Source organism: Oncorhynchus mykiss, chromosome 6 (genome assembly GCF_057628025.1).
Source record: "Oncorhynchus mykiss isolate SJ-2025 chromosome 6, ASM5762802v1, whole genome shotgun sequence".
Lineage (NCBI taxonomy): Eukaryota > Metazoa > Chordata > Actinopteri > Salmoniformes > Salmonidae > Oncorhynchus > Oncorhynchus mykiss.
This window is the reverse complement of record NC_143027.1, coordinates 10,094,348-10,113,429: the sequence shown is the minus strand read 5'-3', so window position 1 is coordinate 10,113,429 and position 19,082 is coordinate 10,094,348. Positions and strand designations below refer to the sequence as shown.

The following is a 19,082-nucleotide window of genomic DNA, read 5'->3' as shown; positions in this document are numbered from 1 at the left end:
CAGTAACATCTAAAGAGGAGATATATTGTATCTGTAACATCTCAAGAGGAGATATATTGTATCTGTCAGTAACATCTAAAGAGGAGATATATTGTATCTGTCAGTAACCTCTAAAGAGGAGATATATTGTATCAGTAACATCTAAAGAGGATATATATTGTATCTGTCAGTAACCTCTAAAGAGGAGATATATTGTATCTGTAACGTCTCAAGAGGAGATATATTGTATCCGTCAGTAACATCTAAAGAGGAGATATATTGTGTCTGCCGGTAAAGAGGAGATATATTGTATCTGTCAGTAACATCTAAAGAGGAGATATATTGTATCTGTCAGTAACATCTAAAGAGGAGATATATTGTATCTGTAACGTCTCAAGAGGAGATATATTGTATCTGTCAGTAACATCTAAAGAGGAGATATATTGTATCTGTAACATCTAAAGAGGAGATATATTGTATCTGTCAGTAACATCTAAAGAGGAGATATATTGTATCTGTCAGTAACATCTAAAGAGGAGATATATTGTATCTGTAACATCTAAAGAGGAGATATATTGTATCTGTCAGTAACATCTAAAGAGGAGATATATTGTATCTGTCAGTAACATCTAAAGAGGAGATATATTGTATCTGTCAGTAACATCTAAAGAGGAGATATATTGTATCTGTCAGTAACATCTAAAGAGGAGATATATTGTATCCGTCAGTAACATCTAAAGAGGAGATATATTGTATCTGTCAGTAACATCTAAAGAATAGATATATTGTATCTGTCAGTAACATCTAAAGAGGAGATATATTGTATCTGTCAGTAACATCTAAAGAGGAGATATATTGTATCTGTCAGTAACATCTAAAGAGGAGATATATTGTATCCGTCAGTAACATCTAAAGAGGAGATATATTGTATCTGTCAGTAACATCTAAAGAGGAGATATATTGTATCTGTCAGTAACATCTAAAGAGGAGATATATTGTATCGGTCAGTAACATCTAAAGAGGAGATATATTGTATCTGTCAGTAACATCTAAAGAGGAGATATATTGTATCTGTCAGTAACATCTAAAGAGGAGATATATTGTATCTGTCAGTAACATCTAAAGAGGAGATATATTGTATCTGTAACATCTCAAGAGGAGATATATTGTATCTGTAACATCTCAAGAGGAGATATATTGTATCTGTAACATCTCAAGAGGAGATATATTGTATCTGTCAGTAACATCTAAAGAGGAGATATATTGTATCTGTCAGTAACATCTAAAGAGGAAGACATCCGATCCATTGAACATGTTTATTTACTAAACAAGAAACTCATCTCTGGATGTTAATACAAATGGAGAACAAAATAGATTGTCAATAGACTGAACCTTTCACTTCTTGTAGTGAGACTGTATTTTGCGAGTGTGTGTGTGTGTGTGTGTGTGTGTGTGTGTGTGTGTGTTTATTTGATGTTAGTGAGCACATTACAAAGAAGGTGTCATACATGTGAGATGTACAGTGTACTGCTGTTTCAGTTCTTTCCCAGATCATGCCCCAGGTAATCAAAGTGTTCTCTGTGTGCCATATGTTATACTGAGGCCTGTTACACCACTGTTACTACACCTGGTCCACTCCTATCTTCTTGGCTCTGAGACACAGATTGTATTCATCCCACTACACTCTCAAGGTCAATCCCTCTTTATCCTAGGAAAACAACATGCACGGAGAGTTAAAACACTGTAGAAAGTATGGTAATGTGCCAATCAGAAACCTTTATTCCCAAAGTACATTTAAATGTGCCGGTGATTTGACCTGGTGAAATGGTGCTGACAACAATGAACAAAACAATGTAAACATACTCCACACACAGTGTAGTACACTATAGACACAAAACAGGAACATGACATGGGTAACAATTACACGTAATAAACATATAATTAACTATCATTACTGATACGTTGCTCAGACAGTCACTGTACATAAGAGTTATGCTAATGTTCTCTAATGACCTCTGTTATTAAACTATAATCAGCAATTCAATACTTTAATGACTAAAAGTCATTTATGTTTCCATTTTTTTTTTTTTTTTACGATGAGAATGATTCTAATGATAAACGTAGTGTTTCTACAATGTCCTGCATTTCTGTGTTCCAATGTTTCAACTGCGGGGCAGCCATTTCAGTCGATGCCATTATCACTGAGATATCAGACTTTATTCAAATGACCGCCATTTACACTGAGTGGACAAAACATTAGGAACAGCTGCTCTTTCCATGACGTACCAGACTACTGATCAGGTGAATCCAGGTGAAAGCTATGATCCCTTATTGATGTCACTTGTTAAATCCACTTCAATCATTGTAGAAAGGAGACAGGTTAAAGAAGGATTTTTAAGCCTTGAGACATGGATTGTGTATGTGTGCCATTCAGGGGGTGAATGAATGGGGTATGGTAGTAGGTGCCAGGCAGGCGCACCGGTTTAAGTGTGTCAAGAACTGCAACGCTGCTGTGTTTTTCCACACACAACAGTTTCCTGTGTGTATCAAGAATGGTCCACCACTCAAAGGACATTCAGCCAACTTGACACAACTGTGGGAAGCATTGGCGTCAACATGGGCCAGCATCCCTGTGGAACGTTTTTGACACCTTGTGGAGTCCATGCCCCGACGAATTCAGGCGGTTCTGGGGGAAAAAGGGGGGGGGGGGGGTGCAACTCAATATTAGGAAGGTGTTCTTAATGTTTTGTACACTCAGTGTATAATGAGTGGCTATTAACACCCTGTGACTCATTCCTGCGACAAATATCTCTGCATGACATCCGTTCTGGAGGGACTCTCACTGGACCAGTCACAGTCCAATGCTGGACATGACATCTAGGAGTGGGCAGCCACTCCAAGATGGCTGGCAGACAGCAGACACAGCTGGTGTTTCCCTCCAAAACATGGAGACAAAGCACCCATGAAGTAAACAAACAAACTCCAATGCTTAGCTTCTTATCTCCACCCTGCAGCCCGTCTTCACTGTGATTGGCCACGCACGCCGGGGTCTCAGTGGTGGCGATAAGGAGGAGGAAGTGGGTGGAAGGAGGACGAAAGGTGACAATGAGGGCTTTTCTGGAATGCCAAACCAGATTTTCCACACTTGTTTGCTGCAGCATGCTACAAAGCCAGACCAGACCAAATCTCTTATCTAAAGGCTATGGTGTGATCTATAGACCTAGAATCAGAGTAGTCTTATTGTTTGTCAGTTTGAGTCCCTCCAAGCCATCAGGGAGATAGCTCCCAGTCAACGAGGTGAGCGTTGTAAAACCCTGACGAAGCCAGTCTTCCCACAATCAGCCCCTGCTTTCTGGGAGCCACTCACTCAGGGACGGTTGTTGCTGGCTCTGCTCTGGCTGTGCGTCTTACTAATGGAGTACCACAGCCAGGAGAGCAGCTCTAGAGCCCCCTTGCCTTCCCCACTACGACTGCTAAGGGAGACATCTTCCCACTGCATGACACTCTGAAGCCCAGCGATAACAAGCAAGCGGGTCATCACTGTCTGCATGTGAATGTGTGTTTTCATCTGTGGTGAACACAAGAGTATTTTATTTTCAATGTTGTGCTTCGTAGCTTATTATTTCATACGTGAATGATTTCATAGCTGTTTTAAGTGGAGGAGTGACTACTTTAATTTGGAAAGGTTCCTCCACTAAGCTCTCTTCAAGCTCATTAGTGCTGGGTAAGTGCAGTGTACAGTACTTAGATGGCCTAAGAGGTTTCACTCTTTCACTGTCTTGATCTCTATGTAATCTCTGTCTTTATCTCCACGTTATCTCTGTCTTTATCTCTGTGTTATCTCTGTCTTTATCTCCGTGTTATCTCTGCCTTTATCTCCGTGTTATCTCTGTCTTTATCTCCATGTTATCTCTGTCTTTATCTCCATGTTATCTCTGTCTTTATCTCCGTGTTATCTCTGTCTTTATCTCCGTGTTATCTCTGTCTTTATCTCCATGTTATCTCTGTCTTTATCTCCATGTTATCTCTGTCTTTATCTCCATATTATCTCTGTCTTTATCTCCACATTATCTCTGTATTTTTCTCCATGTTATCTCTGTCTTTATCTCCATGTTATCTCTGTCTTTATCTCCATATTATCTCTGTCTTTATCTCCACATTATCTCTGTATTTTTCTCCATGTCTCCTTATCAATTTTCCTTTGTTGTGATCAAACTGGATGCATCACAGGACAGATAGTAAGTTTAGGAACACAGTCATATCAAAACACACGTCTAGATCTAGTGTTGCTGTCAGTTAATTTCAGTAGGTGCCTATAGTCAGGTCTATATCAACCTCACCCATCCTAAGATGTGCAGTGCCTTCAGAAAGTATTCATACCCCTTTGACTTCTTCCACATTTTGTTGTTTTACAGCGTGAATTCAAAAATGATTAAATACTTTTTTTTATTTTTTATCTCACCCATCTACACACAATACCCCATAATGACAAAGTGAAATGTTTCTCCCCCATCTACACACAATACCCCATAATGACAAAGTGAAAACATGTTTTTAGACATTTTTGCAAAATGATTTAAAATGACATAAATATGTAATTAACATACAGTATCAGTCAAAAGTTTGAACACAGCTTCTCATTCAAGGGTTTTTTCTTAATGTTTTACTATGTTCTACAGTGTAGAATAACAGTGAAGACATCAACTATGAAATAACACATATGTAAACATGTAGTAACCAAAAAAGTGTTACAAAAATTGAAATATATTTTGGATTGTTCAAAGTAGCCACCCTTTGCCTTGATGACAGCTTTGCACACTCTTGGTATTCTCTCAACTCGCTTCACCCGGAATGCTTTTCCAACAGTCTTGGAGGATTTACCACATATGTTGATCACTTGTTGGCTGCTTGTCCTTCACTCTGTGGTCCAACTCATCCCAAACCATCTCAATTGGGTTGAGGTGGGTGATTGTGGAGGCCAGGTCATCTGATGCAGCACTCCATCACTCTCCTTCTTGGTCAAATAGCCCTTACACAGCATGGAGGTGTGTTGGGTCATTGTCCTGTTGAAAACAAATTATTGTCCCACTAAGTCAAACCAGGTGGGATGGCGTATCGCTGCAGAATGCTGTGGTAGCCATGCTGGTTAAGTGTGCCTTGAATTCTAAATAAATCACAGACCGTGTCAGCAACAAAGCACCCCCACACCATCACACCTCCTCCTCCTCCATGCTTCACGGTGGGAACCACACCTGCAGAGATCAAATGTTCACCTACTCTGCATCTCACAAAGACAGTGGTTGGAACCAAACATCTCACATTTGGACTCGTCAGCCCACAGGACAGATTTCCACCGGTCTAATGTCCATTGCTCGTGTTTCTTGTCCCAAGCAAGTCTCTTCTTATTATTGGTGTCCTTTAGTAGTGGTTTCTTTGCAGCAGTTCAACCATCAAGGCCTGAATCATGCAGTCTCTTGTGAACAATTAATGTTGAGATGTGTCTGTTACTTGAACTCTGTGAAGCATTTATTTGGGCTGCAATTTCTGAGGCTGGTAACTCTAATGAACTTATCCTCTGCAGCAGAGGTAACTTCCTTTCCTGTGGCGATCCTCATGAGAGCCCATCTGTAAACAGCCCATCTATCTACCTACCTGCACATTCATCTTCTGCCAATCTACCATTCCAGTGTTTGACTGGTACTTGACTGGTACTGTACATTTTCACACCCTTGAGTCAATACATGTTAGAATTAGCTTTGGATGTGAATACAGCTGTCAACTCCAGGTTATATTTGGCCTTGTGTTTTAGGTTATTGTCTTATTGTCTGTTGGAAAGCAGACTGAACTAGGTTTTCCTCTAGGATTTTTCCTATGCTTACCTCTATTCCGTTTATTTTTATAAAAAAATATAACCCCCTAGTCCTTGCTGATGACAAGCATACCCATAACATGATGCAGCCACCACCATGCTTGAAAATATGAAGAGTGGTACTCAGTGATGTGTTGTATTGGATTTCCCTTTGTAATCAGGACATAAAGTTAATTTCTTTGCCACATTTGTTGCAAACAGGATGCATGTTTTGGAATATTATTTATTTTGTACAGGCTTCCTTCTTTTCACTCTGTCATTTAGGTTCGTATTGTGGAGTAACTACAATGTTGTTGATCCATCCTCAGTTTTCTCCTATCACAGCCATTCAACTCTGTAACTGTTTTAAAGTCACAATTGGCCCCATGGTGAAATCCCTGAGCGGTTTCCGCTATCCGGCATCTGCGTTAGGATCTTTGTAGTAACTGGGTGTATTGATACACCATCCAGTGTAATTAATAACTTCGCCATGCTCAAAGGGATATTTAATGTCTGCTTTTTTTCTATTTTTACCCATCATCCAACACAAGGTGCCCTTCTTTGTCTGTCTTGGTACTGTCCCTGTCATGTGTCTGTCTTGGTACTGTCCCTGTCATGTGTCTGTCTTGGTACTGTCCCTGTCATGTGTCTGTCTTGGTACTGTCCCTGTCATGTGTCTGTCTTGGTACTGTCCCTGTCATGTGTCTGTCTTGGTACTGTCCCTGTCATGTGTCTGTCTTGGTACTGTCCCTGTCATGTGTCTGTCTTGGTACTGTCCCTGTCATGTGTCTGTCTTGGTACTGTCCCTGTCATGTGTCTGTCTTGGTACTGTCCCTGTCATGTGTCTGTCTTGGTACTGTCCCTGTCATGTGTCTGTCTCGGTGCGGTCCGTGTCAGGCCCACAGTCCCTCACCATCCAGTTCCCACTGGCCCTCTGCCCTCCAACATGGGGCAGGGACCAGGGCCCAACCCCCAACAGCTGGCAGGGAGATGGGTGACATGGGCCTCAGGGCAGGATGGCAGCCCAGTGAGCTGTGAGGCCTGACCAACAGCTACAGACCACATCACAGGCAGATGTCTGTAGTGATGTGAAAGCTCTGGCCAATCCAAACGGTAATGTCTCTCTGTGTGCACACTGTTAGGTACTGTGTTATTCATAGATTGTTTAATGTTATTATCAGTTTCATATAGGAGACATAATTATATTCTATAAATAGCTGATACTGTTATTACCTCTGATGAACACAAGTGAATGTAACAAAATGAACCGTTTGAGAACTGCAATGTGTGGGGCTGCTTCCAAATGGCACCATATTCCTTTAATAAGCACTAAAATAGTGCACTACAGCCCTATGGATCCTGGTCTAAAGTAGTGCACTACAGCCATATGGGCCCTGGTCTAAAGTAGTGCACTACAGCCCTATGGGCCCTGGTCTAAAGTAGTGCCTAATAAATAAAGTATAATTTGGGACACGTCTGGGATGATCATTTTCTGTCAATCTTCAGAATGGACCAAACAGGAGAGCTTTGATAATCTGACCCGTAGATTGGTTCAGAGCTCTATTTTCTCCGGCGTCCCCAACGAACAAGCATCACTGTACACCCATTATGCATGATATTCTCCCGTGCTCCTCCAGCTCTTTGCTTTGTTTTGTCAGGTTTATTTGCTGGAAAGTACTTGAAAGTTGGAGATCTCACCTGCTATAATGTCAGGGGCTCTTAAATTAAACATTCGAGCACAGAATTCCCTCAAAATTGTTCAGCAATTACGGCATTATCCAACATGCAATGGCTGCCTCGAGGAACTCACGATGATTAGCACCAATGAAAATATGACTTTTTTAAAAACATTTTATTAGTAAATACATTTGTATGCAGCCATGATTGTTCCCCACTAAAAGCTTGTATCAGGAGGGGGAATGAGCAGAGACAGTCTACTCTCATTTCTCATGTCATTTGTCAAGATCTTAAAAGGAAAAATAGATGTCAGGCTGCTCCTTATTATAGTCGGAAGAGTAGATTAATCAACATAATGCATTCAACCAATTATGTTTGATTTGATCTGGCTAGTATGGTATTTGAATACAAATCCTCCTTGATTTACAACCCTTCATGTATTGCTGGGACTGTAGGTAAGCGGGTTGGGAAAGATGCAGGAAGAATTCCTACTGACTATATTAACAGTACACAAGCATAGAGAACATTTAAACGAGTGGTCCACTTGACAGGGGTTTCTAAGCGGGGGGGGGGGGGTCCCTTTTTTTTTATCAAGTTCACTTCAGTCACGGCAAGTGCTCGTATTAAAATATCGTAGGGTAATTTTACTGAGTCGGTATAACAGGATGCACGGTTTACTGAGACTCAGCAATATCATCTGAAGATAGTGAACAGGTCGGCCCGTTATGTACTGTAGCCTACCAACACATTTGGACAATGAAATGTTGGAGGGAGACTCACTATCACATAAACAATCTCTTTAGAATTTGGATTCATTATATTCACAAAACATACAATACATGACAGAGTGAAGAACAGTTATAGACAAAAACAACACAGGATAATATTACATTAAATTAAGAAATAAAATAATGCATTGTTAAGACACCAAGAGACAGCAGAAGTACTACTGACTCACTACACTTTACATTATGGCTCAGGATTCCATCGCTTCCTTTCAGATCTAGTTGGCGTCCGAATTTCTGATTTAGTCATGAACGCAAATCTGTGCACCTTCTGTTCTTATGATCATGAGAATACAGCAATTGTAACTACATACAGAGGCATCTGGACAGAATAGAGGATTTTGCAGGTTCAGTTTGAGCATTTTCCAGACGAAGGTATGATTAGTATGACTAGGATGTTACCATAGCAGTCTGGTCAGTGTTCCATTTAAGAATTTCTTGAAGGTAGCATGCAGTTTTTCTAACGTCTTGTTTTTCTTTGTCCATTATCCTACTTTCAGTCTCATTCTCCCTCGTTAAATCTTTTCTCTCTTTTTCCATTTCCTTCATTCTTCTAAGCACCCTCCCCCTTCCCTCCCTCCCTCCTGTGAGTTCCGCTAGGTCTCACAGAGACTGATTGATTGCCTCTGGTGTTGGCTACCCAGAGGCCTCAGCTGGCAATGTCAGAAGCAGGACAGGTACCCAGGACAGCAGGACCAAGACCCTCTGTGGTCCAGTGTAAAGTCATTGACTAGTGACTGAATAACAGACTCATCAGATATGTTTCATTTCGTTTTGGGAACAGCTTATATATTATTTATTTTACTTTGTATTTATTTATTCACACTCAAGATAATAAGTGAAAGACAGAACAGTACAGATGTTTTTAAAAAACCTGGTAAGAGCGGTGTGCAGTTGAGGTTAGAAGCCTAAAAGGGCTGATTTGATAACCACACCACAAATATCCGTACAACACAAAAACAAAGTTGGTCCAATCCGTTTAAAAAAGCATATTCATTATAATTCTACATGATATACTCAGTATATATAGGAGTGCTTTTATTTTAAAGTTGACATAAATGGAGAGAGAATAAATTGTGAAGAGGACAGCATTTCCACTAGATGTGGTGCCAAGTATGTCATTGTCATGTGGTATATTTTCCAAATGATCATGTGCTTCAGGGGACCCAATGGACTGATCAGTGGACTACTCTACATCTGCCTGTGGTGCAGGTGCTTGTGTCTTGTAGTTAGCCATTTTGCCAATTAAAGGAACACACTGGCATAAGTTATTCCCTATTATGTAACTCAATCGTTTGCATTGGAAATATTACCCCACACAGCTGCTGATTTAGAAAAAAATACAACTTCAAGTAAATCACAAATTTGGGGTAAAATATATTTCAAATATGATGCTCACTTTATATGCTCAGTGCCTGTGTCTGTGTACTGATAGGTGGGTGTGTGTCTGTGTACTGATAGGTGGGTATGCTTGAGTCACATTCTTCCATTTATTTCAGTTTCTCAAACCCCATTGTGTCCATCTTAATGCGCCGCCATATTTATGATGTGCCGTGAGTCACTAAAGCATTCAGACAAGCTGGCTAGATGCTGGTTTTGATAAAGTGTCGCCCCGCAGTCACCGGGCGAGAAGTGAGGAAATTTACATTTTTGTTGAATAATACGACTGTGGACTGCAGAGAGAATGGAAGTCAGCAAGGAACAGACGGACCCAGAAACAGACAGAAAACATTAAGGTAACACTTTATTTTAAGGGTCCGTAATAAACCATTTACAAGGGATTTAAAAAGTGTGTTAACCATTTCTTAATAATTTCTCCCACATTTATAAACTGTTTACTAATCTTTGGTAAAGTATTTTTGCAGCCCCTAATCTAAAGTGAGCAATATTTATGCTTTATAAATACTTTAGAAATGTTTTGAATGACCAGTGTAATTTCAAAAAAACATGGCAGACATTCCAGCAGTACCTGGTAAAAGTAGAAGCACACAACACAGAATATTTAATGGCATATACAGTGGGTCAAAAAAGTATTTAGTCAGCCACCAATTGTGCAAGTTCTCCCACTTAAAAAAATGAGAGAGGCCTGTAATTTTCATCATAGGTACACTTCAACTATGACAGACAAAATGAAAAAAAAAATCCAGAAAATCACATTGTAGGATTTTTTATGAATTTATTTGCAAATTATGGTGGAAAATAAGTATTTGGTCACCTACAAACAAGCAAGATTTCTGGCTCTCACAGACCTGTAACTTCTTTAAGAGGCTCCTCTGTCCTCCACTCGTTACTTGTATTAATGGCACCTGTTTGAACTTGTTATCAGTATAAAAGACACCTGTCCACAACCTCAAATAGTCACACTCCAAACTCCACTATGGTCAAGACCAAAGAGCTGTCAAAGGACACCAGAAACAAAATTGTAGACCTGCACCAGACTGGGAAGACTGAATCTGCAATAGGTAAGCAGCTTGGTTTGAAGAAATCAACTGTGGGAGCAATTATTAGGAAATGGAAGACATACAAGACCACTGATAATCTCCCTCGATCTGGGGCTCCATGCAAGATCTCACCCTGTGGGGTCAAAATGATCACAAGAACAGTGAGCAAAAATCCCAGAACCACACGGGGGGACCTAGTGAATGACCTGCAGAGACCTGGGACCAAAGCCTACCATCAGTAACACACTACGCCGCCAGGGACTCAAATCCTGCAGTGCCAGACGTGTCCCGCTGCTTAAGCCAGTACATGTCCAGGCCCGTCTGAAGTTTGCTAGAGAGCATTTGGATGATCCAGAAGAAGATTGGGAGAATATCAGATGAAACCAAAATATAACTTTTTGGTAAAAACTCAACTCGTCGTGTTTGGAGGACAAAGAATGCTGAGTTGCATCCAAAGAACACCATACCTACTGTGAAGCATGGGCATGGGGGTGAAAACATCATGCTTTGGGGCTGTTTTTCTGCAATGGGACCAGGACGACTGATCCGTGTAAAGGAAAGAATGAATGGGGCCATGTATCGTGAGATTTTGAGTGAAAACCTCCTTCCATCAGCAAGGGCATTGAAGATGAAACGTGGCTGGGTCTTTCAGCATGACAATGATCCCAAACACACCACCCGGGCAACGAAGGAGTGGCTTCGTAAGAAGCATTTCAAGGTCCTGGAGTGGCCTAGCCAGTCTCCAGATCTCAACCCCATAGAATATCTTTGGAGGGAGTTGAAAGTCCGTGTTGCCCAGCAACAGCCCCAAAACATCACTGCTCTAGAGGAGATCTGCATGGAGGAATGGGCCAAAATACCAGCAACAGTGTGTGAAAACCTTGTGAAGACTTACAGAAAACGTTTGACCTCTGTCATTTCCAACAAAGGGTATATAACAAAGTATTGAGATAAACTTTTGTTATTGACCAAATACTTATTTTCCACCATAATTTGCAAATAAATTCATAAAAAGTCCTACAATGTGATTTTCTGGATTTTTTTTTTCTCATTTTGTCTGTCATAGTTGAAGTGTACCTACAGTATGTGTGTACCTTTTTAAGTGGGAGAACTTGCACAATTGGTGGCTGACTAAATACTTTTTTGCCCCACTGTATACAGTACTGTATATATACACATTTGTGAATACCTAGGTTACTAACATTTACCAATGTGGAGGTAATGACGGTGCTCAGACTGTTTGTAAACGGTGCTCAGACTGTTTGTAAACGGTGCTCAGACTGTTTGTAAACGGTGCTCAGACTGTTTTTAAACGGTGCTCAGACTGTTTGTAAACGGTGCTCAGACTGTTTGTAAACGGTGCTCAGACTGTAAATGCCTTATAAATGTTTTATAATGGACCCTTAAAATAAAGTGTTACTGAAATAAATAAACAGAAAAACCTTTCGTAGTGACATTGGAGACTGATTGCTAGCACAAAGTGTTTTCTTACATTCTGACTTTAATAACTAGGATATCAGATCTGTGGCCTTGAAAACAGAATAATGGTTTACTTGTTGAAAATATGAAGTAGAGTGTATGTTTGACACGGATATCTATTTTAGGGATAGATGTTTTCTCCTCTATATGTGGGAAAATGCATCCTCTCCAGTCTGGACATGCATTTTGACTGTGCTTTGAAAACGAGATCTTCAAATAGCCACTTTTCTCATCATCACTGACTGTGCAGCCATGCAGATTTGTGGGTAGTGGGCTTGCGTGTTGTGCCGGGCTGGATGTGTAATCTTCAGGCCTGTCCTGCTGATACCCCCCCCCCCCCCCCCCCCCCATATACTGTAGGCCTATTTCACCACATACGTTTCCTAAATTCTATTTTGTATGTTTATACCCGCTCATTAGATGCAGCAGTAAGTTTCTGGCCGTTGCGTAAAGAGGAGAAATACGCTTGGCTTTTGTTCAACATTTGCAAAAAAAGGCCTTGAAAGGAAAATGAAATGAAAGCACTGCACAGACGTATAAAATATGTAATACTTGCCTCCAGAGTGGCGCAGCGGTCTAAGGCACTGCATTACAGTGCTTGAGGCATCGCTATGGGAGGGTTTGGTCGTTAAGTCGTTAAGGGAGGGTTTGGCCGGCCTGGTGGGCTTTACTTGGCTCATCGCGCTCTAGCGACTCCTTGTGGCAGGCCGGGCGCCTGCAGGCGTGGGTCTCCGACACGTTTGTCTGCGGCTGGCTTCGCGGGTTAAGCGGGCGGGTTTTAAGAATCCCTGTTTTGGCGGGTCATGTTTCGGGGGACACATGACTCAACCTTCGTCTCTCCCGAGCCCGTTGGGGAGTTGCAGCAATGAGACTGGATCACAATTGAATATCACGAAATTGGGGAGAAAATACAACAAACAAAATAAGACATTTAGCACTTTATTTAAACCTGACTGAACATCCCTACCAGCTTTTCCAGATGAATCTAGACCGTCATTGAAGACTCGACGGCTGACAAAATCACTTAGTGTTTCATTGAGCATTTAACCCTGCTTGAAAACAACACATTATCCAGGATTAAGGAATAAGTAAGAGGCATCATGTAAAGGTATTCAACCCTATTTATTGTATTGGTGCCAATAAGAGGCTGGGATCTCTCAAAGGGTTAATATGAGGCAAGCTGAAATCCTCTCTTGGAAAACAACATATTGCGTTGTATTTTAATTGGGCTAGGTAATAGTCCTTGAAGGCCCTCTTCATTAGTCATCAAGGCAAGCTGTTGAAACTGATCTCTGCACGAATGTCTTCCTGGCCAGGTGCCCGTTCCCTTTTACTTCTCTCAGGGAGAAAAAAACTGAAGGACTGTTTCCCTCCTTAACTTTATGGAAAGTTCAAGAAGAAAACTTTGAGTGTGCCCCTTTCCTCCGTTTCAAACGGAGTACACGCTGCACACTTTCCTCTGTGCATCTTGTGTTTTGCTACAGTATAACAGTATAATGTATTTTACATTCACAATTGGACATTTTGATAATATTCAGTTGATAAATAAAAGAGGATTATCTTTGAACATAATTTGACTTTCCTCGTATTAAATAGAAACTCAATTAGTCCCTCAGTTTCACATTGTAAATGAGAGGCCCACACTAACTGTGAGATTTTCTCTGAAAATTACATCAAAGATTCTAAGAGATGGAAGGGAAAGCCAAGTGGAGAATCCGTGAGCAAAGAATCAGAGTGCTGTCTGGGTTGGGCGTGTATCATATCCTGCTGACCTATCAATCAACATCTGTTTACCTTCTTGCCATGGTGACGATGTGATTGCTGTGTGAGGTAATTATCAGTGAAGAGTGCTAGGATGTAGCCTGTCACCGGAGGAGGCATGCAGGGGATTCTGAAGCCTCCATCTGCCGCCATCATAACTCAGAAGCCTAGAGATAGAAGCTCCTCCATTTTTCATGATTTTATTCAATTTTGGTCTCTGTGTGTAATGGGGCTCCTCAATCGTGGATCACTAGCGGGTGGAGGGTGGAGGAGGACCCAAGAGTATTAATCAGAGGAGAGCGAGCGTACGGCCGGATGGCCCATGGTACTACATCATCCTGTGGAGGGAAAGAGGATGCTGCGAGTATATCGCTACTGTGTTGACTAAAGATCTGTTTGGCGGTTTGATGCTACTGTACTGTACAAGACCTGGCCATGGGACTTACAATACGGCATAGGTGTCCAATGTGTGGATTGCGGGTTTGATTCCTGCCGGGACCACTGCTGCCACTCATAAGAAGGATGGGAAAAATGGTGCTGCAATGTATAGCTGCCGGATTACGATCTCCAGATCAATTCTGCTATTTTGTGTTTTTTGCGCTGTTCGTAAGTTTTTTTTGTACATCATTTTTACGCCATTGTTTCCTATGACTGAAAAGAGCTCCTGGACATCAGAACAGCGATCACTAACCTCAATTTGGATGAAGATTTCTACTTCAATGAGTTGACAGGGCAGGACATACTGCTGACCCCGGACCAGGCCCTGATCCCCGACACTCGGAACAGGAAGAGAAGGCGTAAGAGACGCTGACGTCCGGGCACCCTGACCAAACGACGTCAGCAGGTAAAGAATACATCTCTACCGTCCGTTCTATTGGTGAACATGCGATCACTGGATAACAAACTGGCCCATTTGAGACTGTCCCATCAACTGTAATATCCCATGTTTCTCGGAGTCGTAGCTGAACAAGGACATAGATAATATACAGAGCCTTCAGAAAGTCACAACCCCTTGACTTTTCCACATTGTGTTGTGTTACAGCTTGCATTTAAAATTGGCCCACAATAACCTATCATGTCAGTGGAATTATGTTTTTACAAATGTTTATAAATTAATTACAAATAAAAAGCTGAAATGTCTTGAGTCAATAAGTATTCAACCCCTTTGTTACGGCAAGCCTAAATAAGTTCAGGGGTAAACATGTGCTTAAGTCTCATAATAAGTTGCATGGGACTCACCTTTTGTGCAATAATAGTGGTTAACATGAATTTTGAATGACTTCCTCATCTCCGTACCCCACACATAAAATGATCTGTTAAGTCTCCCAGTCGAGCAGTGAATTTCAAACACAGATTCAAACACAGATTCAACCAGTGAAGCTGGTTGAGAGAATACCAAGAGTGTGCAAAGCTGTCATCAACGCAAAGGGTGGGTATATGAAGAATCTCAAATATAAATTATATTTTCATTTGTTTAACACTTGTTTGGTTACTACATGATTCCATATGTGTTATTTCATAGTTATGATGTCTTCACTATTATTCTACAATGTAGAAAATTGTAAAATAAAGAAAAACCCTTGAATGAGTCGCTGTTCTCAAACTTTTAACTGGTCGTGTACATTTTTTCAACAACAGGTTATGGACAATAATATCAAAGGCAGCACTGAAATCTCACTGTACAGCTTACACAATCTTCTTATTATCAATTTCTTTCAACCGATCATTAGTCATTTGTGTCAGTGTAGTAAATGTTGAGTGCCCTTCTCTATAAGCATGCTGAAAGTCTGTTGTTAATTTGTATACAGAGAAAGAGCACTGTATCTGGTCAAGCACATTGTTTTCCAACAGCTTGCTAGGAGCTGGCAGAATGCGGATAGGTCGGCTGTTAGAACCAGTATAGGCCGATTTACCATTCTTGGATAGCATAATAACTTTGGCTTCCCTCCAGCCCTGAGGACAAACACTTTCCTCTAGGCTCAGATTAAAGATATGACAAATAGGAGTGGCTATAGAGTTAGCTACAGTACCATCCTCAGCAGCTTTCCATCTGCATAAGTTGTCGATGCCAGGAGCTTTCTCATTATTGATCGCTAATTTTTCCACCTTTCCCACACTAACTTTACAAAATTCAAACTTACATTGATTTTCTTTCATTATTTGTTTTTTTATGCATGAATATGATGGCTCTCTGTTTGTTGTTGGCATTTCTTGCCTAAGTTTGCCCACTTCAAAAATGGAGTTGAATTTGCCTTTTAGGTCGTAATTATTTATTATTTATTATCATTTATCATTTATTATTTTCAACCACACTTTAAATAATTGATCTTGGCTTCATAATAGAATCATAAAACACGGGACGAGATGTTAAAAAACTGTCCATTGTGCCAATAGATGGAATGCACTCGCATGAGATTTGCCGTGATGTTGACAGAGTGGCATGGGAGGTTTATTTCTTAGACTGGGTTAAGATGTCAATTTTGGGACACATCCTCAGTAGTGTGCCTTCGAATCAGTGGGTGTTTCGGCCTTTAATCACTAAACACTCTCATCAAAGGTGGCCAGCTAAAGGGTGATCAAGCCTTAGCTTGTGTCCCATGCCCAATTAAGATGTCCCACGGGACTATGCAAGGCAGGGGCGTCCTCTTCCCTGAGCCAGTCCGACAGCTGACCGCATACCTCATATGCCCTCCTCAAGTTGGAGGGATCTGAATTGGGTTCTCAGGTGGGGGTGGGGGGTCATGAAGTTATAGCCCAGCAAGGGTCCTTCCGTTTAATCCAGATCCACTGGCTGCCTCTTTCAGCTGCTTGAGAAACTGCTCTGACGGTCTGCCGCAGAGCCTGTCCATGGATTCCAAGTTCTTTCAGCAACCTGATGGTGGAAGAAGCCACGAATCCTCTGCATCCCACTTCAACTGGCCAGACTTTTGCATTCCAGCCACGCTGAGTTGCGTCTGCTGCCAACTCTGTGTAACGCAGTTTCTTACGCTCGTAGGCCTCTTCAACAGAGTTTTCCCACGGGACTGTGAGCTCTATGATGTACACAGCCTTTCGTGAAGGGGACCAGAGTACCATGTCTGGCCTAAGTTTGGTAGAAGCAATCTCAGGTGGAAAAATTAGTTGCTGGCCAATATCGACAAGCATCTTCCAGTCCCGGGCCATGGCTAGGTGTCCAGTTTCTGGCTTTGTAGGAGGATACTTGGGCCTTTTCTGTCCCTCCCGGATGAATGTTGTTGTTTTGACAGGTTTGCTTGTTTTTGGAGGTAATGAATTGGTTGCACTCCTCTTGGTCTCAAGTGCTGCAGCCAGGCTCTTGAGGACCTGATTGTGCCTCCAGGTGTAACGGCCTTGTGAGAGGCTGGTCTTGCAACCTGTCATTATATGCCTGAGAGTCGCTGGAGCTGGGCAGAGGGGGCAGGTCGAGTCCTCGCCATACCATTGATGTAGATTTTTTGGTGATGGAAGCACATCATAAACAGCTCTTATGATGAAGCTGATGTTGCTTGCCTCCATTTGCCAAAGCTCACTCCAGTTGATCTTTCTCCTCTCCAGGCCTTCCCACCGCGTCCATTGACCTTGTTTAGCAAGAGAGACAGCCTTTGCACTTCTTGCAGTCTCCTCCTGTCTGCGCACCTCCTTGACCACCAGCTTCCTGCGTTCAGATGTTGTTGCCTTATGGAACGTTGGTTTGCTTGCTGCCAGGCCAAAGCCTCCTCTTCCATGCTGGATATTCCCCACAATGTCTTGGTGTCTCAGGGCTGATGTTGCTTGCTGCACAGCCTTGGATGATGTCCATTTCCGTCCAGTTTGTAGGGGAGGTGCAGCCTTGCTAATGGTCTGGTCTTTAGAGTCCTTCAATGTCATCTGAAGTCTTACTTTAGAGCACTTGTACTCCTCCGTTAGACTTGTAAGAGGTAGTTCAAGGACCCCTTTGCCATAGAGGCCGATGTTACTCAAGCATCGTGGGACACCCAGCCATTTCTTCACGTATGAGGTAATGGTTCGCTCCATCTTCTCCACTGTTGTTATTGGGACCTCATAGACGGTGAGTGGCCACATTACCCGGGGGAGAAGTCCAAACTGTAGGCACCAAAGCTTGAGCCTCCCAGGCAGTAGGGTCTTGTTGATGTTCTCAAGACCGTCGGCGATGTCCTGCCTTACTTGCTGCACTTGATCTTTATCCCGGAGGCTTTCGTTGTACCATCTACCCAGGCTCTTGATGGGTTGCTCAGACACCGTTGGTATCGGGTCATCTCCAATGCAGAACCTCACATCTTTAAGCTGTCCCTTGACTATGGAAATGCTTCGAGATTTGCTTGGCTTGATTTTCATCCGGGCCCACTTGATGTTATCCTGCAGTTTTGCAAGTAGCCGCCTGGTGCATGCTGCAGTGGTGGTCAGTGTAGTCATGTCATCCATGTATGCTCGGATAGGTGGGAGACGGAGCCCCTCCTTAGTTCTCTCACCGCCGACCACCCATCTCGATGCCCTGATGATGACTTCCATGGCCATAGTGAAGGCCAGAGGAGAAATTGTACAGCCTGCCATTATGCCTACTTCCAAGCGCTGCCATGTTATTGTGAAGTCAGGTGTTGTGAAACACAATTGCAGGTCTTGGAAATAGGCCTTTACCAGTGTAGTGATGGGTTCTGGTACGTGGAAAAAGTTGAAGGATTCCCAGAGGAGTTCATGGGGAACTGAGCCAAAGGCATTGGCCAGGTCGAGGAAGATGACATAGAGGTCTCTCTTGTCCTTCTTAGCTGTTTGGATCTGGTGCCAAATCATACTAGTATGTTCCAGGCAACCAGAGAAACCAGGAATGCCTGCTTTCTGTACAGATGTATCAATGTACTTGTTCCTTTCCAGATAAGTGGACAGCCTCTGTGCTATTATACTGAAAAAGATCTTCCCTTCGACGTTTAGAAGGGAGATTGGTCGGAATTGACTGATGTCTGTCGCATCCTTCTCTTTCGGGATTAGCACACCACCAGCCCTTCGCCATGCCTTTGGTATTATTTCCTTCTGCCACACTATCCTCATGAGCCTCCAAAGAAAGCGTAGAACATCCGGGGCATTCTTGTAAAGCTTGTATGGTACTCCATTAGGCCCAGG

General features: G+C 42.1%; 1 long non-coding RNA gene across 1 annotated transcript in view; it reads right to left on the bottom strand.

Moving 5' to 3' along the window:
* Positions 1-2,528: 2,528 nt before the first annotated feature.
* The window catches only part of LOC149982766 (uncharacterized), a 460,292-nt gene continuing 443,738 nt past the window's right edge, over positions 2,529-19,082 (bottom strand). The window contains exon 3 of the long non-coding RNA XR_016496505.1: positions 2,529-2,665. This is a non-coding gene — a long non-coding RNA (uncharacterized LOC149982766). The remainder of the gene's footprint in view (positions 2,666-19,082) is intronic.